Source organism: Choloepus didactylus, chromosome 1 (assembly GCF_015220235.1).
Source record: "Choloepus didactylus isolate mChoDid1 chromosome 1, mChoDid1.pri, whole genome shotgun sequence".
Taxonomy (NCBI): Eukaryota; Metazoa; Chordata; class Mammalia; order Pilosa; family Megalonychidae; genus Choloepus; species Choloepus didactylus.
The window spans coordinates 60,988,537-61,013,985 of record NC_051307.1 but is presented as its reverse complement, the minus strand read 5'-3'; the positions used below and the strand labels follow the sequence as shown (position 1 = coordinate 61,013,985).

Here is a 25,449-nt window from a genome sequence, read left to right as displayed (position 1 = left end):
CAGTAAATACAATTAAACAACAGAAAGAATTAAAAAACAACCAACCAAACAAAAAAAAAAAACAACCAAAAGTCAGTTCTTTGAAAGTGTCAGTAAAGATGAAAAAACATTAGCTAGTTTGAGAAAGATAAAAGAGAAAGGATACAAATAATGAAAATCATAAATGAAATAGGGGTTCATTATTATCAACCACAGTGAAATAAAAGGATTATAATTGGATATTATGATCAACTGTGTGCCAATAAATTAGATAACCTAAATGAAGTAGGCAAACTTTTATAAACAGACCCTAATCAGAAAGAGTAATCAATGTGCCCCCTCAAGATTGCATTAAAGAACATGCCATTTTGGGGGATATAATAAATCCAAATCAGCACACAGAACTCGTCTCTCTATTGAGTCTCCTCCAGTTTCAGCTTTATTCACCTACTATGCAAATTATTGTGGTTAGTCTCATTTGTTTTAGTCTCTCTGTCCAATCAAAAGCCAGATAAGATCTCTGAAAATCTAATCATATTACTGTGCTATCAGGAAGACTTCAATATTTGATGCTTCTAAGATAAATTCATTTACCTAATGGGGCATTAAGATTCTCATCATCCTGATCTACTTCCATCCTTTTATTTCAACATTCACCATCAGCTCTCAGGAGCAGCTCTGCCAGTTTTCTCAGTCTGTCCAGCCATTGTTCACTTCCTCATTCCCCAACCTTAGTGCCAAACACATTTCAATGAACGTTTACTCTGTCTATGTTATTATTCCTTCCACCCCAAATATCAAAAATATTTCCATTCTTCAAGTCATATCCCTTCTAATGCTACTTTAACTAAATCTCCCAGACTTTTCATCTCCATTGTCTGAACTATATTACAGGCATCCAACAAAAGCTAGAATTTGGGTGTAATCTGCATTGCTTTCTATTCATATGTTTCTTCAATATTTTTATTATATGTACAATATTTTGAGATTAATTGTTATATAAGCTACTGTGAATGGAGTTGTAACATTCTAGAACCAAAGGCACTATTTATCCTAATCCATGTCCTTTTTGAAGGTGACCTAGGTGAATCTGGATAATTTAATAAATATTTCACAGTGTGAGTTTTTACCCTGGGAAAGTATGAACAATGATACCTACCTCATTGATATGTAACATATGTGAAAGTTCTAGTTTAGTGCCTAACAGATAGAAGGTTCTCAATAAGGCTTTTTCTTTTTTTTTCATTTTGCACTTTTAAGTGATCAAAAATATTTTTTGTTCACATGCTGTCATGGCATCATCCTCTTTTTGTTAATGATAAGATTATAACAATAATCTACAGTTATCCCTTCCACACCATGGGGATTATGGCACAGTGCCCCCACGATCTGGAAAATCCATGTAAAATTTTTGGCCCATTCTTTTGTACCAGAGAAGATGTTTGAATTTTTCTTTCTCTCTTATGGGGTGTTTACAGTACCTTATTTTAAAATTTGGGTTAACTATTTGTTCCTAGGCTATATATAGGTAGATGTTAACTAAAAATAATGGATGAAAAAGAAATTTTAAAAACACAAAATAAATATGAAAAGTAACTTTAAGAAACAAATTGAGTAAATGTATGGTATTAAGAGATAAAATATGTTGATATTATACAATATTACACAAATATTTTATGTGTTTCTGAGTTTCTAAACTTTTCCTGTGTCATCTGCTGGCTTTTGTGTGTCATCTGTGGCTTCTGAAAAACTACCTCCAAATTTCCATTTAATTTCCTATGCTGACCCATTATATATCGAAACTGTGATGCAGAAAGTCCTGATGTGGAAGGGATAGCTGTATATTGGAAACACTGTAGATTAGTAGTATTCCTAAGAACAATAAGGCAAGTAAATGACTTCAGGGGAAAAAATTGTTGATTTAACTAATATATTCAAGAATTGCACCAACATGCATCATTGAAAACTAATCAAACTACTTGAAAACATTTAAATCCATAGGAATTTCAGTATGCCACATCATTTTGAATGACAGTGACAAATCCTCATTAAAAAAATCCTATTTCAGAGAACTTGATAAATATATAAAATTGGAGAGTAAAATTGTATTAATTTGAGAATACATATTTTGCATGAATTCACATTCCAGTATAATCTCTAGAACAAAAAGTTGAGGATCAAATTCAAAATCACAGTTTATATCTGGTGGATAGTATTGCTTTGGAAGGAATTAATGTTTGAAAACTTGGCATGTGCCAGAGTCTGTAACAGTAGAAATTCCATGTATTTACCAATAACATTAAGTTTATATACTTTTTTCTTTTCCTAGGATTTATTTAATTTTTTGAACACCGAAACAACTTACACTCTGATAAAATTTGTGTACTCAAGAGTAATATTTTACTCATGGCTTACGGTTTCTGAGCTTATATTTTGAAATACAACTTGGTAGAAATCCTCCTATCTGAACATTTATATTCATTTATACATTATTTGACTTACACATCCTCATATTTTACTGATTTTTTATGTGTACACACAAAATGGCCATTTATGTTTTCTCACAATCCCTTGACTTTGAAAAACATTGATACACAGGCTGATATTGCTTCACAATGTTATGAGAATTATTCTTCATAATTCTTTTCATATAATTTTTTGCTTACTAATTTTTAAACTATAAATAAAAGGGTTTACAAAAGGAATTACTTGCATGTAAAAACAACAACAGGTACATCATTATCTTCTTCTTTATCTGAACTTGATTGAAAATACCCAAGAAGAAGAGAACCATTGTCTATTGAGACAGAGAGAAAGTGGGGAACCCATGTTGACAAGGCTTTTCCTCTCCTTTTTTTGTATTTCACTTTGAAGATAGTGAATAGGAGGTAAAGATAAGACATTAAGACTGTGATATTAGTAAAGCTTTGTATTGCCCCTACCAGGATGGGTAGAACCAGTTCATTGATATAGGGTCAATGCAAGAAAGTCTGTACAATGGAAATCTATCGCAAAAAAGTGATTGATTTAATAGAGCCACAGAAAGTTAACCTAGAGTAACCCAACATGAAACATGCTATGCAAGTTTCCAGCCATGTAGACTCATGTGATAATCTGAACTCAGAGTTTCATAAATATCTTGGTATGGTACCCAAGTGGGCTGCATATTGCCACATACCAATCGTAGGTCATTGCCACCAGAAGACAGTAATTTGCAGTTTCAGCAAGACAGAAAAACAGAATTGTACTGTGCACTTACAGAGATAAATTGTTTTGTCTTCTGAAAAGAAGTTCTCTAACATCTTGAGGGTAATGGCAAAGGAAGAGCTGGAATCCATCAGAGCCAGCTCACCCAGAAAAATATACATTGTTGTGTGGCAATGATGCTTCCTGTAGATCAATGCCAGAAAACCAAGATTCCTCACCATAGTGGTCAGATGGCAAGGAACACTACAAGGAGAATGGGCTGCAGCTCTATACTTCTGTTAATTCTATGAAGAAATATTTAGTTGCCATGGAATGGCTTTCTTGTTCTTCTCCATCTTTTGTGCTGTAATTAGGGAAAAAGAAGATTCTAATTTAGAATGTGTCTCATTTTCCCTTCAAATTTTCATTTGTACAACTAACTGGCAGAGGGGCTTCTTCAATATCCACTGTTATCTTTTAAATACAGCATACATGCTTCTAGGGGACATTATTTACCCTAAATTTTAACTATATGACCTCAAGCTATCAATGCAGGATTCATAGGAATATTTTGATAATTACAGAGAGTGATTACAGTAGTAAAGTTTTGCTGAATGAATTTATGCAAGGATAGTGTACAAATCTAGGATACCCATTTTTGGTTCAGTATTTCCAAATAATTACAATGTCCATTTTTGTATTGAATATTTTTTTAGTTTCCTTAAAATAAATTTTCCTGTATATGTATTTTTTTCCATTGATAAACACTTTTCATATAATTTCCCAATGGAATTATGTTTGAAAATGGTACACAGTAAATATGTTAATTTATATATTTTAGGTAGTATATAAAGATCACAGATGTTGAAGGATTTTCCAGTATCTTTAATGAAACATACTGGAAAGCTCAGAAAATAAATACACACATATTTATTTAATAAGTTATGTGTATTTATCACCTTCATATTTATATCAACCAATTGTGCAACCTATTCATGACAGTGCCGAGAAAATTTTCTGAGACTACTTGTAAATACAATATCATTTTTTCTGCCTGTTCTGTATACACCCATTTCTTGCTTTAATGGTCTCCTTGATATTCCAATATTATTCCATTTTTTACCATCATTTATAATAGTGACCAAATTATGAGATTTTAAAATACCCATTGTGTAGCCTGTTCAACTTGTTCTATAAAGATTCCCCTTCACATCTTTAGCATATCACATGAGTTCCCTACTTTTTGACCGTTCATTTAAACTCATGTTCTCTTGATCATTTTCAGGTCTATATTTCTTTATTGTGATTTAGAAGCCATAATTTCCTGATATTGACAGATGCAGCAGCCTACTTTAGAAAAACTTTAAAATTTTAAATCTCATTAGTAGCTCTGAGATCAATTCAAATTCCTTAGGTTGGCATTTAAGTTCTCTAACTTTATCTACCTACACCTTCAATTCTTACATTCAACAACAGCTCTTCCATCTTTGTAATTCTGTCTACATATTGCCCACCTACCTCCTACCTCCATCCCAGGACCACATTCATTTTAGCAGACACTGATTCTGAATGTGCTTTTATTCTTGTTTTCCTTGTCCAAATATTAAAATTATTTCCATCCATTATTGAAGACATAGTATACATTTAATACTATCTTTAAAATTTAAATAAGGACTTCAGACCACATTGTCTCCATTTTCTAAACCAACAATCATGTCCTATGTACCCCCAAACAATCTAGGACTATCTTCATTGCTTTTCTTTTTATATTCATGCACAATTTCCTTATTTGATTTGCAGCATTTGAGAATAATGGTGACACACTGATTTGACAAGACCTATAAAATGCTAAGAAAAAGGCAGAATAATTCAAATCCTGTCTCTACTCTGATCACTTATAACAAGTTAACTTGTATTCAGTATTCTACCAAATGATAGTAAGTAAACTCTTTGTTGCCTGCAAATTGAGATTTTAACTTTGAAGAAGAGTCTACAAAAGAAATTATTCAAAACACATCATTTAAAAAAATGTAGCTGTCTTTCCTTTATCTGAATTGGCTCATTCTTACTATTTTTCTGCTTCCTTGACTGTGTAAGATTTTCTGAAATATAACTCTATAGTTTATAATACATAAACTTTTATTCTTAGTTTTCCATTAATTAAAAAAAGAAAATCCTTTAAATAGTACCAGAATTTTTGAGAGCACATTTCCTTTTACTTTTTATATCTTTGCTGATTATTAAGTGATATATTAGGAGGTATTAACTGAAGATGTGAATCATGTAAATTCTATAGTCAAAATTGGATAATTTTCTTAATGACAACATTAATACAAATGCTGTGGCTGAAATTTTATTGTTTAGTTAAAAACATTAAATATAAACCATTTAGCCATTTAGATAAATTAGAAATAGCTTTCAATGCACATCCATATATTTATTAATAGCATTACTTCGTGAATTTATTTTTTGAATTTTACCTTATAATCATAAAAGTCATTGCAGTATCATATGTAATTCTAGTCTCTGCTGTCTTCTATTTAGAGAAAAACTAGAAATATAGTAAGTTAGGATTTTCAATCTAAGAACAATAAAAATGATGAAAAATTGTGAGAAATAAATATTCTTGGATGTTACTATGAAAAGCCAAAATAGGGAGACTGTTTCTCTTTCTATACTTCACAGGGATGGGATTTGTTACAGCTTGTTACTTGCTCATGGTATTATGACTTACAGAATTTCAAATGTAAACTCTGTTCTCTAAAATATTAGGGATTAAATAATGAACATCTATGAAATGACTAATAGATCAGTATTAATAATTCCATTTCTTACTATGCAAAATATGATTTCCATCAAATTCTAAAGGGTATATTGTCAACATTTTATTTCTGTGTGGAGATTTTGTCCCTATAACATACAAACCATGAGGTGTTAATTAAAGACATTCTATGAGACACTGAGGTTAATGGAAATGTCCCTCATTAAAGTCTTCTGGTAAAGAAATTGCTGTTCCTGATGTAACTGATATCATTATTACAATCCTGTTCGCTCTTCTGTTTATAATATCTAAAATGTGCAGAAGACTACTTGAGGCTGGCTTAACCACTTACTGGAGGAAATTGAATTAATGAGGTTCATGAAAGTTAATTAGGATTTGGTGGGGTAGAGACTCAAAAGTGTGGTGGGTTCATCCAGGTTCACAGACTTCTTCCACCCTCATAGTGAATCTGTCCCTATATCCTACAACGGCCTCTTGGGAACAACGCTGGTAGCATTAATTAGACCCATATATAAATACTGGGATTGTTCTCCTGTGTTTGCTGTTCACTCCAGCTGATTTTTCAGTTTCTTACTCTGCTGTTTCTTCACATCACTAATCACTCCACAATATACTATATAGTTGCTTTTTGGTATATCTGTAATCCATTGCCCCCATCACAACCACCACCATCAACATATAGGATTAAGGGAAAGTGTCCTTTATCCCTTTTGTTCATTTCTGTATTCTTCATATTTTGAGTAGTGTCATTCTCAATAAATATGTGTTAATTGACTGAACCAAAATGACACTCAGAAATTCTTTTCAAAAATTCTTAGTGGTAACTCTTTTCTTTTCAACCAAATCCATTTCCTTTGGTACTCCAGATATTTTAGAGTCTGTCTGCATATTATCTAACATCTGTCTTTCTCTCACCTGAGGGACTTGATCATGTGCTTCACTTCACTATTCTTCTATGCACGTGATTGATTCAGATTCACTTAAGGAAATGTCTCATAACACTTTTGTCATTTAAAGCACCTCTTTCTCTCTCTCCATCCAATCTTACTCAGCACTGAATTCAAATCTGACATCCTCCATTAGAAAATTTCCCAGTTGCTTTAGATAAATTGATTTTCCCTCTTCTTTATCTATGTGGTACTTACCTGCATTCATAATTCCTTGGCCTCTTCATCAGATTTGACTTATATGCCCCTCCAACGGTATATATATGTTGATTAAATATCATTAAACCAGGATCATGTCATACAGCGTTTGTCAGACAACACGTTATGCAACAATCTGAAGTCAGTCCTCACTACTTACGTCCATAGTTGACTGATAAAATTTTAGTTCAGTTCAACTTTTATCAAGTATTTAAAACATACACGGTTATGACAAGACACTTAGAATTGGGATATTGGAGGCAAAGAGTGTGAGCAGGATGGGGCTGAAAATTTCTTAGTAGGTAGAACTGACTCATGAAAAAAGGTTCATAATCTATAGTGGTAGAATAAAATATAGGTTCCTAATAAGAAGCAATATAAGATGAAATAAGTAATATAAAGAAGTGTAAACATACTCTGTTGAAACATGAAGAAAGGACATTAGAGTGACTAGGGAAAAGAAGGAAAGATTTTCAAAGCAGGTGTCATTTCAGATAAATCCTTCAGATAAGTGATATTTTATTTTGTGAAAAACTATTGGAAGGGCTGTTTCTTGAGGGAAACACATGAGTCAGGACAGACCTGGCCACTTGAAAGAGCAAGATCTAAGCAGAAAATAGATAGTGTCTTAGTTTACTAGGGCAGCTATGACAAATATTGCCCCTGCGATTGGCTGAATAATGTGAATTTATTAGCTCATTGTTTGGGAGACAGGAAGTCCAACACCAGTCTTGAGGGGCCATGCTTTCTTCATGAATTAGTACAATTCTTGGACTGGCTTCCATATTGGACTCCATGGCATGGTTGCCTCTTGTGGTTTTCTCTGACTGGCTGAACACTAAGTAAGTCTTCTGGCCTCTCTGACTATGTCTGAACTGCCTCTCTTAAGTCCTCTAGTAATTCAGGTTAAGCACATTCTGATTCAGTTTGGTCATAACCAAATATGATTTAAACCTAAAAGGCACTAATAATAAATGAGTCTACACACCTTAACTGATAATTCATCTTCAAAGATCTTATTTATTAATGGCATAACATTGAAGAGAATGTAAATAGAGATAGAGAATGTCTTTTTTTTTTGCATACAAGAATTTTGTTTCAAACTACCAAAGATGTTAAATGAGGGTGGCTGAATCCTAAGAGTCCATGAACTAAGGAGATGCTTAAAAGAGACATCAGAGTGAATGTGGAGTTAGATTGGAAATTGTTATATTGGTTCCCTCCATTATAATTATATTACTTATAATTTTTGAACTCTTAGTTTGCCACTATGATACAGCAATTCTTGGACATGGGTAAATTTATAAGCTAACATTTCTAAATTTCTGACATTGTTGAAAAATATACCCCACACAGATGCATCTACTCAGATGGCAGAAGAATGACAGTTTTGATTATGGCCCCAGAACATGAAAGGTTCTTCTGTGGGTTTAAGTGGTGCTGCAAGCAGTTATGTCATTTGGGCCATAGGACCTTCCAGACCTGTGCTACTAGGAGACCTGGAAAGAGATGTGGCATTTTATTCCAAGCTTCAATGGGAGAATCACAACATTGATCTATATGGTTTTGATATGGCCTTGCTTTCTGCAGCAATGATGAAAATATTAAGAAATTATTAAAGAAAAAATATCTCCATCATGTACTATGAATCCTGAAAGAGCCATGTTCTGCAAACATGGATTTTACCTTACGAGCAAGTGACAGAGGAGGAAAATATCAAGATTGGTTCTTGGCTAGTCAGGTTTGTATTTTGGTACAAGAAAAAGTGATGCTACTGAATTTACCTTTGGATAAGGTACCCTTGAAAATCACCAACAGGAAGTAATCCACTTTTTGGGTGGTGAACTGATAGTCCATTTCCACTGAATAGGAGGGATGTGGTCCAAATAATATACATAGACTCAGGGTGAGGAGAATGAATGACTCCAATGTATGTCAGTGGCCTGGAGGGAGAAATATTTAAAGGTCAGGGACTAGGGTATCTATGGAAGAGCATATGAGTGGTTTTATTGGAGTGGATATGATGGGTGGAGATCTTTATATAACTCGATAAGGCCCAGAAGAGTACATCTTTCAAGTAACAAACATTAAAGTATCAAATATACAGAATGACTAAGCTGGTTGAATTCATCCAGCTCATTCATCCGCTACCCCAGCGCTGGCTCAATAGATAAATGAAAAAGTAGCAATACTTGCTCAGATAAAGATATGCATGTGTTTAAAGTATGATGTTCCACATTCCTAACTGGTCTAAGTGTGTTTCTGCCAACTGTCTAAGTTTCTAACAATAGAGACCACTGTTGCACTTCCAATATGGCAAAAATCATTCAAGGAGAAAAATCAGCCCCTCATTAGAATGTTGGCTAATCCTATTTGCACCATCTCAGGGAGTACAGTTATCTCTGGGCTAACAGAGTATGCATCACATTGCCCTGGACAAAGAAACCTAGTTTGCAGCAAGAACAAGTGGCATTGGCAATAACTGTTTCACTGGTTCTATCATATTCCACATCATGCAGATACTACTGGCTTAAAAAAAAAAAAAATGATGGGATGGCTTTTAGAAGACACAACTGTATTGTCTTCTGGGAGCTGATGCCCTGTGATGATGGGGCTTCATTCCCTATGGTGCAGTATGTACAAAAAATCAATGAATATTATATAGGGCCATATCCTTAATTCATTGAATATATGGGTCCAAGTTCTTCTTCTCATCAACCAAGTGAGAAATTTGCACTTTTTGCATCTCTGAGCTGAATGAGTTTAAAGGTCCTGGCACACAAAGGAAAAGGGTTTTACCAGGAAACAGCAATAATATTTTCATACTTAAGCCATAGATTAAGTAAAAAAACAACGTTTTTAGAGTCAAAAATTCTTACAATAGACCTTGATGGATTTTATATATTAATAAATTTGTCAATCCTTCACAAATATAACAACTATAATATTCATAATTTGAACAACACAATCCCCAAATACAAGAAACATACACTAACAAAATTGAAAAGAGACAATTCTATGGTAATAATTTTCCTATAATAATAGTTGGAGAATTCAGTTCAAGATTTTTAAAAATGGGTAAGACATCTAAACAGAAAATCAACAAGGAAACAGAGGACTCGAATGTTACTACGAACCAAAAAGACCTAGCAGACCTATATAGAGCATTCCACTACCAACAGCAGAATGCATATTCTTCTGAAGTGCAAGGACAGGTCTCCCATGGTAGGTCATAAAACAAGTCATATTAAATTTAAATTAATTGGTTCATATAAAGCATCTTTTCCAACAACCCCAGAATGCACCTAGAAATCAATAACAGAAGGAAAACTGGAATATACAGAAATGTGTGTAAATTAAGCAGCACACTCTTAAATAACCACTGGCTTAAAGAAACAGGCACAAGGGAAATCAGTACATTCTTAGATATAAATGAAAATGGATGTAATATTTGAACAGACTCCTCACCTAAGAATATACATAGATGGCAAATAAGCATATGAAAAGATATGAATGTGATTTGTCATTAATGAATTGCAAATTAAAACAATAATATGATTTCTACTAGAATGGCTAAAATCCAAAAAACTACAATAGTAATTGCTGACTTTCATGTGGAATATTGGGAATACACATGGATCTCCTTGCTCTGTTAGCTGAGTACATCTGGCAGCAATGGCAACCTATTAGCTATTAGCATACATATAGTGCAGATCTTGGTTTTTAATACCATTCACCATTCAAAGGAACCAGGACCCTTGGAGAAATGGCTGATTCCACAAATGGTAAGGAAATATACAAGATGATCCTGGAGCATCTTAGAGTGCCAGAAAGTAAGGAAGCATAGGAAACAAAACAAAAGAAAACCAAACCTATACACAAAATGTTGGATGTATGCCAAAAAGACAGCAGAAAACCGAAGTAATTTCCAAAAGCCAAAGCTAGAACAACTTGAGCAACTAAAGTAATAAAGTAGTCTTTGATTTTAAGTCAAAGTATAAAATAAATATCCTTTAATCCATACTGATATAAATAAATGATTAAATAAATAAATGAAGGAGGGAAAAGAAATCAATATTCCCTACAGGAGAATCTAAATAATTTATAAAATACTACTTAGGAGGACAATGAATATGACTCCCATCTCATTTTGTATACTTCATAGAATGTACAGTATGAAAAGCAGGAAAGCAGTTATGTTAACAGTGGAGAAACTTGACAAATACAACCTCAGGCAAGAAGTCAAAGTCTTCATCAAAAATTATGTCATGTTGATAGAATGTACTCCTGATATGAAGTTTCTATGATTTAAAGACAATTGTATGATGATGATCCATATTTTTCTAGAATCCCTCTTCTATTTGTCTACTTACTCCACATTTTAGCCTCTTGAGAGATTTTTCCTGTCAGATTACCTTTACTTCATGCTATGCCTAATAGGATGAGGTGGTTAAGAACATGGATTCTGGAGACAAAAGGCCTGGTTTGATTCCTCAGTTCCATCTTAGCATTTCTGTGCACAAATTAAATAACCATTCAGTGTTTTAATAATTTTCAAAAGGGTAAGTAATTTCAAAGTAGTATATGGTAGTGAAAGTAAGAGTCCATAGTTGTGCTGTAATCATGAAATACATACAACTTAAAAGTTATGTGCTTATACAAAATTACAAGTGGATTAATTTAAAATAAAAAAAAAAAGACAAAGAGGAAAGATGTATCAAAAGCATTTATTCACTTGTAAAAAATCTTTCCCAAACAAGCTTAAACAGTAAGAAAATCTACTGGATTACACAACGAGAAAAGCTATTTTATTCCAATAACTCTGGTTCTGTTTTTCAGTTTCCTTTAGCTATGTCCTCCATTGTATATTGATTTCATCCCAAGATTGCCATCCTTCTTGATGGATAGCTGGACTAAGTCAGTGCTACATTTTCATCCCTAGAGTATTCATTCTGAGGGGGAACAAATATCTTCTGGGTGGATCTCTTTTAAGATAAACATATTTATCATAAACTATTTATCATAAACTTCCAGAAAATCATCTTTTCTGTATCATAGGCCCCAAATAATTTACATATGTGTCCTTCAACAACTGGTAGTATTCACTGTTGCTAATGGTAAGGGAGAGGGATGTAGAGATACAAAAATGAAATCATGGTGCTTTAGAAAATGGAAAGAGGATCAAAGGATGCAATTAAATATGTCTATTAAATTAAGTGTGGAAACATGAGGTACAATATCCACCTAATTCAGAGCTCCTTAAATTTTTGTCTCTGGAATGCTTATGCTCTTAAAAATTATATAAGACCCAAAAGATCTTTTGTTTATCAAGTTTTCATTTATCAGTATTTGCCATAATAGTAACTAGAAATATACATTTATTAATTCAATCAAAAATAAAGATAATAAACCTATTACATGCTGATAGATTATACACTTATTGAAGCTCAGTGATAAATACATGGAGATATATTTTATTGATGTCATTTTTTATAAAAAAAAATTAAGTAAACCTCTCAAACAGAACACAATGAAATCAGATTCAAATAGTTTAAAAAGTTTCCCAGGACCAGAGACAAAAGCATCCTTTCTTTTCTAATGATTTCTGATTTTTTTCCCTACCATATACTTGGGTAGGCTTCTGGACAAAATATTTTTCCATGATTTGTATACTGAATCTTGAACTAATATCAAGTTGTTTAAATTATTGAAGATTTATAGAATATCTGATGTCAGTCTCTTTCAAGTTTGTATTAGTTAACTTTCTGAGCATTTTTAGAATCTTTTACCAAATTTTTCAGAGCCTTTTCTGATATTTTGAATGGAATTCCATTAAACTCTAAAGTTATGAAATACTCATCAAAATAAAGTTAGAGACTTACTTTAAATCATTCACCAAATTAATTAGGGCTAGAAAGATTCATAGTTAATTGTGATAAATGGTAGTTTCTGAGAATATCAGTGATTAAGAGATAAAAATGTGAAGCTGATAAACAGCAATGGCAGAAATGAAGAAACACAAAAGGAGAAATCATTAGATTTGAGTACCTTAAAATGAAAATTTCAAGTTTTATTTTACCAACCATAAGACAAATTAGAAGAGAAAGAAATTATTGAGATAGCAATGTACCACATCTAAACATAAATTTTCAAAATTTTCAAGTCTTTCAATGTAATATGTATATGTAAAGAACACAAAAATTATAAGGCTCATTGAAAAGTAGGAAACTGATATTTTCAAGATTTTTTAAAAAATAAAATAGGTCAATAAATGTATGAAAAATGTTTAAATTCACTAACAATCAAAACATTAAAAATCACATTAGTTTATACCTCATGTACTCAGGAAATGTTGATTGAATGCACAAATGTGTGAAGTGCTGTATTAAATACTGGTAATATAAGATCAGATATCAAATGGTTGCTACTTACAAGAAAAAAGTTCTGTTATGCAAAAGTTACAATTTACTGATGTGTTCTAAAAAGTTTCTTATGTCCATGTATCTCTTCCTTTCTTAGAGTCTCCCCAAGTTTCAAATCCTATCACAAATTATATATTAATTATTGTGGTTGTCTCATTGCTTTCATTCTCTTCCCAATCAAATGCCAGATCAGTTTTCTGAGCAATACCGTATTATTCTGCTGCCAGGAAGACATCAGTGTTTGAAGTATCTAAGATAAATTCACATTCCTTAGGGTGGCATTAAGATTCTCAATAACCAGATCCGCTTCCATCCTTATTTCCCACATTCACCAAACCCTCTCACCAACAGCTTTGCCAGCTTTCTCACCTCGTCCAATTGTCATTCACCACACTCATCCCTGCCCTTATTTCCATGAACATTGATCTGTTCATGATGGTATTACTGTTTCTCCCCTATGTATAACTTTTTCCATTCTTTAAGTCACAGTTTTATTCTGATGCTATATAATAAATATCTGAGTTTAGACTGATCTTCATTGTCTAAACACCCAAACATGTTTCAGGTACTCAACACAATCTGGAATTGCTTGTCTATAATCTACGTTGATTCTTACATGTTTATGCCCAATTTCATTATAAGCATTATGGGATTAACCCTGATTTATGTTTCTGTGAAAGGAGCAGTAAAAAGCTATGGGCAAAAGTCATTATTGATCCCAAGCTGGCTCTATCCCTGCATGAACTTGGTCACGCTACTAAATATTTCAAAACGTGATTTTTTTTACCCTCAAAAAGCATAATATACGTGTAAATTCCAGGTTACTGCCTAGTGGATAGTAGTTTCTCAGTGAATTTTTTCTTTCATATTTGTATATTTAAATGATCAATGAATATATTTTTATTATTTTTTTAATTTTCACTATTACATGCCTCATTTAAGCCTGACAGCAAGCAACTCCAGTTTCTATAATGCCATGATTATATCAATAATTTATATTGGAACTGGTGCAGGTTATTGGTATTCCTAATAGAAAAAAAAATACGTAATTATTTCAATGGAAAGAAGCCTTTGGTTTAATTGATATGTATAGGAATTGCATGTCATGCATCACAGACTACTAATCAAACTACATTATACCTTCAAATCCATATATTTCAAAAAATAGCATAATTTTCAAATACAGAGTGATAAAATCACATTGTGAAGATACTCTATTTCAAAGATTTTGAGAGGAACAATGTAATACTGAGAATGAAAATGTTCTTGATACAAGAACACCTATTCTTCATGAATCCATATTCAATCATAATCTCTTGGAAAATCTGAAACAAACTTCAGAATCAAATTCAAACTCACAGTTTACATCTGATAGATGCTGCTTCTTAGGAAGAGATTAATATTTGAGTACCTGGAATGTACCTGGGTTTGATGATTGTTCTTAGGGGCTCTAAAAATTTGGTATTAATATGAAATGGAACCTATTTTTATGTACTAACTTCTGTACCTATTTGTTGGATATTGAAAATTTTAATAAATACCCAGTGAACAGTTTATGACCTCATGAGTAATTGTATATCCATTCCTGATGGACTCTAGTAGCTTAGATTTTATAGCAGTTACATTTTAGCAGAATCCCTGCTTTCTGAATTTATTTATGTATTTATTCATGATTTGTCTTGGGCATAATCATATTTTAGTTATTTAATATTTTATAAACAAAGTGCCCATTTTCCATTTTCTCAGTATCTGCTGACTTTGAAAATAAAAGTTTTTAGCATATTAAAATCAGTTTGTCCCAGTGGATAATATTTGTTTCAGAATGTTATGAATTTTCCCTTGCTTCCTAATTCTCTTGGTAACGTTTATTGCTTACTTATTTCTTGGACTGTAAATAAAAGGATTTAATACAGGAATTACTAGCATATAAAAACCAGCAACTGGTATATTATTCATCTCTTCAATGAATGTACTTGTTAAGACATACATGGAGAAAAGAGAATCATAGAATATTGGGACAGAGAAAAAATGGGATTGGCAGGTGGTAACACTTTGCCTTTTCATTTTGTGATGTCATTTTGAAAATACTGAAAAGAATGCAAAGAAAAGAGATTAGGATTATGTTGATAGTGAAGCTCTGAATTTTCCCTGAAAAGATAATTGCCGTCAGTTCTTTGATTAATTGATTGACACAGGAGTTTCTGAAAAATGGAAGAACATTACAAAAAAAGTGATTAATTTGATGAGATCCATTGAAAGTTAAGGTAAACAGAAACCCTATATGAATTACGGGATGCAGTGCGATTTCTAGCTATGGTGGCCCTGCAGTCATCTGAATGTAGACTTCCTTCCACATCCTGGTGTGGTACTACAGTGGCTTGCATATTGCCACACACTATTGTCATAGGCCATTGCTGCCAGAAGAAAGCAGTCCACAGTGTCAGTAAAGCAAAGAAATAAATGTGTGCACTCATAGAAGGAAGTCATTCTGTCTTCTGAATAACGTTCTCTAATATCCCAGGGTAATGGCAGAGGAAGAGCAGGAATCCATCAGAGACAGGTTACCCAGAGAGATATCCATTGGTATGTGAAGACCACACTGCAAAAAGGTCAATGCCACCAAACCAAGATTCCCCAGCATGGTGGTCAAATAGATGGCAAAGAACACCACAGACAGAAGTGGCTTTAAGTCTGGTTGATCTATAGTTCTTAAGAGGACAAATTCAGTTGTCAAGGAGTGATTATCCTTGTTTATCTCCATCTTCACTGTAGAGATACAAATTATGGAGAAATAAGATTTTAACTTGGAGTGTGCTAAATTTCCTTAAAATTTCTCTTTTTAAACAATATACAGAAGAGCTGCTTCTTCAAGCTTCCTCTACTGAACAAAGGCACACATACCTCTGGGGGGATATTAGTTCCTGTAAACTGTCAGCCTCTATCCCCTGAAGTTTTGAAGCTAAGTCACAAGAATATTTTAATAATTCCAAGGAGAATACTTAACAGTAGTAAAGGAATGTCTGTATGAATTTATGCAAGGATAATGTACAAATCTAGGGGAACTCCTACTTGGTTCAGTGTTTCAAATAATATCAATGTCAGTTTTTATTGATAATTCTTATGGTTAACTTAAAATCAATTTCCCGTGTAAATATTTATAACAGTTTTTCACTGAGCAGTTTTCTTACATGTTATCCAAGTCAAGTGATGTATAATTTAAAATAGCACTCATTGGATACGCTAATTTTTTATCTTAGGAAATGCACAATATCACTAAGAATGAAGGAGATGATTTATCCTTTAAAGTAAATTACCTTGTAGAGCTTGGAAAAAATATCTATAGATTTCATTAATATCTACACATGTGGAACTCATTTCTGCTTTGGCAGAAGAAATTCTTTGAGACTAATGTAAATAAAATATATATTCTTTTCATTTTTCTGAATACTTCCCATTTGTAGCTTGAATGGGCTCCTTGATGTTCTAATATTATGTGAACTGGTTAATAAACTGTCATAATATGTCAAACCATATTATGAGATTCGATAAACATCCATCATGTACCTCTCCCAAGTTGTTCCATAGAGACTCCTGCTAACATTTCTACTTTATCACATAGAACCTCCCATTTTTTGATAACTTATTTATGGTCACATTGCCTTGTCATTACAAAATTGGTTTATCTTTATTGGGGTTCAGTGGCCATAATTTCCTGATGCTAACCAAAGCAGCAGTCTGCTTCCAGAAAGATTTCCATCTTTGCTATCTCAAAGATAAATTCAAATTCCTTAGGGTGGCATTTAAGATTCTATGTTACTTGGTTAACTTCTATCCTTATTTCAAACATTTCACAACAGTTCTCCAGCTTTGCCACTCTGTCCATTCATTGCCTATCTCCCCTCTTCTCCCCAACTCCTAGTGCCACACTTAAATCCTTGAACACTGACTTTGCACATATTATACCTAATGTTCTTTGCCCAAATATGTACATTGGTTCAGCTTTTAGAAGGCATAGTTTACATATAATGCCACATAATAATACTTTAACTAAATACCTACGAGCACATTGATCTCCGTTTCTAAACTCTCAAGCATGGTTTATCTAACTATCGAAATGGAGGAATGCTTGAGGATAATCTATGTTGCTTTTTATTTGATATTTGTGTGCATATTTTCCTATTAGATTGTAAGCATTTTGAGATTAACTGTGACTAATATTCCTGTGAGAGAATTCAAATCCTTGCTTCAAACTGATCACCTGGGATAAGTGAATTTGTTTTCAGTATACAACCACTGATAAGGAGTGACCCTTTGATGTCTAAAAATTGAGATTTTAAACTAGAAGGAGAGCCTACAAAGGAAATTATTTAAAGCACATCTTTTTTTTTTTTTAAATATAGGTATCTTTCTTTCATTTATTTTTATCAATGCATCTACTATTGCTGTTTCATCAGAAATTATAAGATATTTTAAGTCTATAAAAATAGCTTATAATTTAATTTTAAAAGGTATGATTGTTTTATACCTCAGTTTTCTAGCACTTAGAAATTCTAAGAGGACGCACCCTGAGTCTTATAAGGAATTTTGAGAAAAAACATTTCACTATAAAATTTTATCCTCTTGTTATTAATGATGCATTGGAACATATCAACTGAAGATGGTAAACATGCAAATTCTATGGTCACAAAAGGTTTATTTTTCTATAATCAAAACATCAAGAAGGAGTAATTGCCTGCTTATTTATTTATTTTTATTTAAAATCATTAAATATAAACCATTTACTTATTCAGATAAAATAGAAATTACTTTCAAAGCACACACCTGAATTATATATTATATGATTATATGATTGGTGACTTACCAGGACGCTTTGTAATTCTATATTATATTAAGAAAAAGTCAGGATGAATTGCACTGTTTACACATCCTAGCTCCCCGTACGGAGGCTTCAATTTGAGAAAAATTACAAAACTAAATAAGGAGTTGAAATCTAACATCAATGAAAAAAGATATATAAATTTAGAGAAATAAAATTCATTTATGTTATGACTAAGGGTAAAAATAAAATAGAATATATCTCTTACCTAGATTGCACTTACCCAGAAGGACCTTAGTATATCAGCACTTTCCATATGGTATTAGGATTTACAGAAATTCAGAATTTAAATCTTTGTCTCTGAAACATATCAGATTAAAAGAATAAACATCCATTAGGCAACCAACAGGTCAGTGTCAATAAATATCATTCTTACAATGCAAAGTTTGATTTCCATCAAATCCTAAGGGAATTTTCTTTTTTTAAGCAGTTTTTTTTCACACACCATGCAGTCCATCCTAAGTGTACAATTAATAACTCTTGGTATAATCACATAGCTATGCATTCACCACCACAATCAATATAAGAACATTCCCATTTCTTCAAAAAAAATTCCATGCTTCTTATATCCCCCTACTATTGACCATTTAACTTTGGAATAGTGCCTTTGTTACAATTAATGAAAGAATATTTCAATGTTATTGTTAACTACAGAATTTAGTTTGCATTAATTGCATTTTTCCCATATTACACCCTATTATTAACAACTTGCAATAGTGACATACATTTAATTATGTAAGAACTTTCTTATATTTGCACAATTAACCACCAACCATCGTCCAATCTGGCTTTGCTAAGTTATACAGTCCCAGTTTTAATCTTCTCGCTTTCCTTCTGGTGACATACTTGATCCTAGCTTTCCTCTTTTAGCCATACTCACATTCCATTTTGTTAATTACACTTATTGTATTGTGCTACCATCACCCAGTACTGTGCTGTCCATTTCTGAACATTTGTAATCAATCTTATTAAACATTCTGTACCCCTTAAGCAACAATTGCCTAATCTCTACCCTCTTTCTATATCCTGATAACCTATGCTCTCAAATTTAACTCTCCGAATATGCCCATTACAGTTAGTTCGTATTAATGAGCCCATACAGTATTTGTCTTTATGTTTCTGGCTTATTTTGATCAACATAGTATCCTCAAGATTCATCCATTTTGTTGCATGAATCATGACTTCATTCCTTTTTAGAGCTGCATAATATTCCATTGCACGTATATACCACAGTTTTTTAATCTACTCATCAGCTGACAGAAATTTGGGCTTATACCATCTATTGTCAATTGTGAATAATGCTGCTGTAAACAGCATTATTGGTTTGCAATTTTTTATTTGTGTCCTTGCTTTCAGTTCTTCTGAGTATATACTTAGTAATGGGTTTGCTGGATCATATGGCAGTTACATACTTAGCATCCTGAGGAACTGTCAATTGCCTTCCAGAGCAGCTGCACCATTCTCCAATCCCACCAATAGTGAATAAGTGTACCTATTTCACCATATTCTCTCCAGCACTGATCGTTTTCTATTTTTTTGATAATGGCCATCTAGTAGGTGTGAAATGGTATCTCATTGTGGTTTTCACTTGCATTTCCCTAATAGCTAATGAAATTAAGGATTTTTCCATATGCATTTTTTAAGGTTAACAATCATTTAATGTATTAACATTTTCACTTATAAATGTACAATTTGCATATACAAATAGGTTCTGTGGTCATAATAGAATACTAGACACAGAGAATCAATCACAAACAAAGATAATTCTGGGGGAAAAAATGGAACTGCATTCCATGTTTGCATCTCCATGAAACAGGGAAGGAAAAAGAATTATTACACAGAATCAAAATTCATGTAGAAAATAAAGATGAGTCATTTTTGTCTCAACTGTGGGAATTTCTCCTTATGATCCAGATGGCTATCTCAGCCCTGGACAGCCTAGAAAGTTCCAGCCTGTTTCATGGGTGCTGATCTGAGAGATAGCCATAGGTCTCCACTCTTCTCTTTAATCTCCAAGACCCTGGCATTAATTTAAGGGATTAAAAGATCAGGGCTAAAAAAAAAAAAAAAAAAAGATCAGCACATGTAAATATCAATGGCCAACTTCTTACAGGCACAGATCATTATTTAAAAGTATACATGGAAGCAACATGCTCATGCAAACCCATACAAGAAGTTCCTTCCAACTCACTCATATCTTGATTTAGGATTGCCTAAGTGAAGCACTGTAAACTAAGGAAGTCACTTGTGGAACCAATTTTTTTTAAAAGACTGGCATCTAGGGAAGTTGAGGCCAGAAAAAGGAAACATCTGAACCCATCCATTAAATCCATTATTCATTCTACACTGGGTCAAATCACTAGTGACAGTGAATTCCCAGGCTCAGCTATGGTTGTCTAATGGGGCTGGCCCCACAGGGACTGAGGAGGGGGCAAGTACGTGCACTTCAGCACACAGCTTTCCATGGCATCCCGGGGAGCCTACGTGCTTCGGTAGAGCATTTCAGTGATGTCACTCAATTTTTGGGGTTCACAGTAATTCTCATCCAGTAAGTAATTCCAAGTTGAAAACTAAGCCTCCACTTCAACGTTAACAACTGTTTCCAACATTGTAGCCCACAACTTTAAAAATGATTACAATCAGAACAAAGGCATTCTATTCTCATCACATAGGAAAACCCTGTGTCATCACATACTACATCTGGCAATTTCCCACAATGTCAAATACCCAGAGATGACAGTAAAGTACTCTTTCTTTCAGCTCAGAACAGCCCCTCCAGTGTCAACAAGCTTATGAGAATTGGCTAGAAGCCAGAGCTCTGGTCCCTGCTAAGTCCACTGGCTGTCTGGTTTTATACGGAGTTCTGTTTAAGTCTGCCTCAGACATGGAGCTGGTTGCCCAGTAAAAAAAAAACAAAAAAAAACAAAAACACACAAACAAACAAACAAAACACAGTATGCAATTGGTAAGGTAAAATAAAAACAAAGTTTGTGCTCACTGGAGAATATGTTATGGAAAACAGGGCCCTGTAGAGGGTGGGGACAGGGGCCTTCACTGTGCTAAACTGTCTTTGTAGGCAACATTTTAAAAAGCATGAAGCACAGGAAACTAGAATAATTAGGAGCTTTAAAAATTCACAAAGATTAATAAATAACTGAAAGACAGACTGTGGGCTCACCAGAATTTCACACGTGGTTGGAGCTCAAAATGAAACGTATTAAGTGTCTCTATCACATTGGGGTCAGGAATAAAGACAATGCTGGCAATGCATCTGAGGCTCAGAGTTCTGGTCAGGTTGAGTGAAATCCTGAGAGACTGCTTGTGTCCCTGGTGTGATCTACCTCAGAGCCCTCTCACTGTGCCCCTGCCAGGCACCAAGGGCAAGCCCTGCATGCTCAGCACAGTGCCCATAGAACTGGCACTGAGCCATATGTTCACACTCTGCAAATGCCATCCTCTGTGTGGGGCCCCCTCAGAAAAGGATGGTGCTGAAGAGTGACACGGCCTCAACTCTCCTTCTACTTTCCTTGTCACTCTTTTAAGATCACTTCCTCAACAAGTAGAAAAATAAGCTCTAAGTAGGCTTAAGCAGCAATAAAAACACGCAAGAGCAGGCACTAAAACATATAATCTCTTTGAATGAAGCCAAATCTACATCCATATGCTTGTTTATTTGTTTTTCTTTTGCCTTCTTTGGGTTTTAAAGGATAAAGCCCTATAACTTTAAGGCTCAAATCAATTCCCAATCTGGAATGTTTTCTAAAGAACACTACCAAAAATAAACAAAACACAATTAAGAACAAAATAATTTGAATAGGAGGTGTAGGGTTAGTTAGATTTTTGAAGCATCATTAAAAGGGGTACCCTGACTCCAAAGTTGAACCCCGTCACCCTGAAGCAGCCTTGGCTGGGGCCTGTAGAGCTCCAGCATGCAGGCCAGCACACCACAACACTGCCTCAGGGAAGCACCGAGAAACCATGGGCAGCTTACCAGCCTACAACTCCTAAAGGAGCATGCCATCAGTTCTGGTCTAGGATTTGAAAGTTTCAAGTTAAACCAAAAGAAACTGCAGTTTTTCTTGACACAATTACTTATTCATATATCACTGTATTACTAGCATAACTTTAAAATGAATTATCCCTAAAGAGCTACACACAACTCTGGAAAAAAAAAAAAAGTTGCTTTTCAAAACAGGTAAGATCAAATAAGGAATTCCAATCTAAGAATTCCATGAGGGAACCCTTGGAATGAGTAAGCACCTCCAGTGAGTTCATTTCAAACAGCCCATTTCAAACTCTTCTCTGTGATGCTTCTATGGATTAATTATAATTATGATGTCACTATTTTCAAAAGAACAATTAAAACTATTATTAAAAACATTTATCACAAACAGAAATTCCCTGCAAATTATAGTATTGCAAAGAGGGTGTCAGAAGCTATGCACATGAGGGTCTTGAGGACTAGAAGTCCCAGAACAGAGACCCTAAGGCCATGCCAGTGGCCACTCCAGTCAGCATGCCCAGGACCAGATCACTGTCGCTGTCTCGGTAATGCTCACGTATGATGACCTGATTGTCAGGCTGCTGTCCATAAAGTCCTGCATATGGGTATGGGTACTGCACAGCATAGGCCTGCCCATTTGCAGCATAGACAACTCGAGCTCTTGGCGGGTAGTGACCCCCGTACGGTCCAAGACGTATACCTGCTTAGGGGCTGGAGTGGCATAGGCTGTGTAAGGAGGTGGAGATGACGGCCACAGCTGTCTGAACATACATTATTTCTAATCCAACATAGGCTGTGTTTGTCCTGGAATCTTGGAGTATAAACTTCCAGGCCAAACAATCATCTCTTCTTTCTGCACAAAGACTGATAGCTTTCCCATCTCCGCAAACAATCTGCAGCATTCAGTCTTTTGGCTTTTCATCTAGAAGCTGGCTATCCCGACACTCATGTCCCTTTCGGAAGTTGATGCAGTCCACCAGCACATGGATCTTATCCTACACTCTCTGCTGAGTCTGGTCATCATAATAGATCAAAAACATATAATTAAAGATACTCTCTGAGACTCTGAGGAAAAATCACATCATTCACAGAGGTCTGTGCCATGAGCATCTTGATAATTCTTATGTAAATGATCTAACTTTTGTAATCTTGTTCACCATTTTGTGCATATCATAAAAGGGCAAAACAAGTTTCAGGCTGGTTTGAGCCCTTACCAATATTATTTATTAAATCATAAATAATATTGCTTATTAAGAAGAATAATGATTTGGCAAAAGGAATCCTGAAAGGTGGGATGGCTTCAGCCAGGATCAAAGACTTCTTCACCTTGTGTGTTGAATCTGTCTCCACACTCTACAAAGCCATCATAAGAAAAACATTGATATTATTATTTAGAACAACACGTGAATTACAGGATTGTTCTATTTTTTCATCTCAGATGCCCTTTTATAACTTACCTTGTTTTTTTTTTTGTCCCTTCACACAACAATCACTCCTCAACATACTACATATTTATTTGTCTGTATATGTATAATTTATCTATCCCTTCTCTGCTATTCTCATTACCATATAATCTTAAGAGGAAATAGACTTTCTCTATTTTGTTCATCATCGTATTCCCAACACCTTGAATAGTGTGCGGCACATTGTGGTGATTTATAAATATTTGTTAAGTGAATAAAAAATGATACCCAAGAATTCTCTGCAGAAGAATTCTTAATGGTCCCTCATAGGTTTCTAAAGAAATCCACTCTTTCATGGTGGTATTCTAGATATTTCACAGTCTGTGTCTTACCTATTACCTTGCTTTCTCCCTCTCACCTCAGGGCACTTGGCCATGTTCACCATTTAATTGTTTCTCTATGTACCTACCTCTGTCTACCCTCAGTGAATTTGCTCAGAATATTTCCCTTGACTAAAACACCTCTTCCTGCCTCTCCTTCCACTGAATCCTATTCACCTGACTTCCTCCATGAAGATTTTCTGAGGCCCTATAAATTAAATTGATTTCCCCTTTTCCTGAACTACATAGTACTTACCTGCCTTCATAACTCATTTGCCATTAAATCAGGTGTGACTTACGTGACCATCTAAATAATACAAATTGATTAAAATGTTTATGTCAAGGATCATGTCATACATCTTTGTGTCCTCACAACATATTGAGCTATGTTCTCCACACTTAGTGCATTGTTTGTTAAAATTTAAGTTCTGCTCAACTTTATCAAGTACTTACAATATGCAGGGCATTGGACAAGAAACTGGATAGAGGGAGCACAGGGTGAAATCGGGGTAGGGCTGAAAAGTTCTTAGTTATTAAAAATGTTTTTTGAAAAGATGCTTATGATCTAATTGGGGAAAAATTATGAACATAAGTGCAATGTAAACATGATAAAGGGAAGTGTAAACATGTTATATGGGAATGTAGAGAAAGAAGGGGTTAGTAAATAAGTGGAAAAAGAAAGATTTCTTAATGGAACGGTCATTTCTGATGACTCTTACATGGTTATTAGGATTTTAATAGGCCGAGCTTGTGAAGAGCAGTAGCCTGAGGGAACAACATGCGTAAAAGCCTGGAAGGTTGAAAGAGTAAAATCTTATTAAAAAATGAATAGTAGTCTATGTTTTCGGTAGGTTAAGTTTCCCTCACCTCAAAGAGATGCTTAAAAGAGATTTAAGGGTATGTGAGGCAGCGGCGGAGCCCCGGGGGCGGGCGGGGCCGCGGAGGCGGGAGGGGTCCGCAGGCGGGCGGAGCCAGATTGGACCGCGGCGGCTGGGCCTCTACAGGCCGTCGGCGCCGCCTCTCCCTTTCGGCGGCTGCTGCTGCTGCTGCCGCCCGGGCTTTGTTGAGGCGAACCGCGGGGGTCCGGCCTGAGCCTGAGTGTGGCGCCGTCGCTGCGCCCAGGGAAAAGCAGGCAGGTGAAAAAGTTGAAAAGGACGAACTTTTCTTCCAGAGAATACAAAGCAGATTTTTTTTTTTTTTTTTTTTTCCCCATTTGAGAGTCCTGTATATTAATACTTGGTGTACCTTTTTTTCTGGAAGGAAACTTAAGGAT

General features: G+C 34.4%; 1 pseudogene; it reads right to left on the bottom strand.

Annotated features, from left to right (window-relative positions):
* Nucleotides 1-22,851: 22,851 nt before the first annotated feature.
* Nucleotides 22,852-23,417, bottom strand: LOC119532685 (annotated as a pseudogene).
* Nucleotides 23,418-25,449: the final 2,032 nt, after the last annotated feature.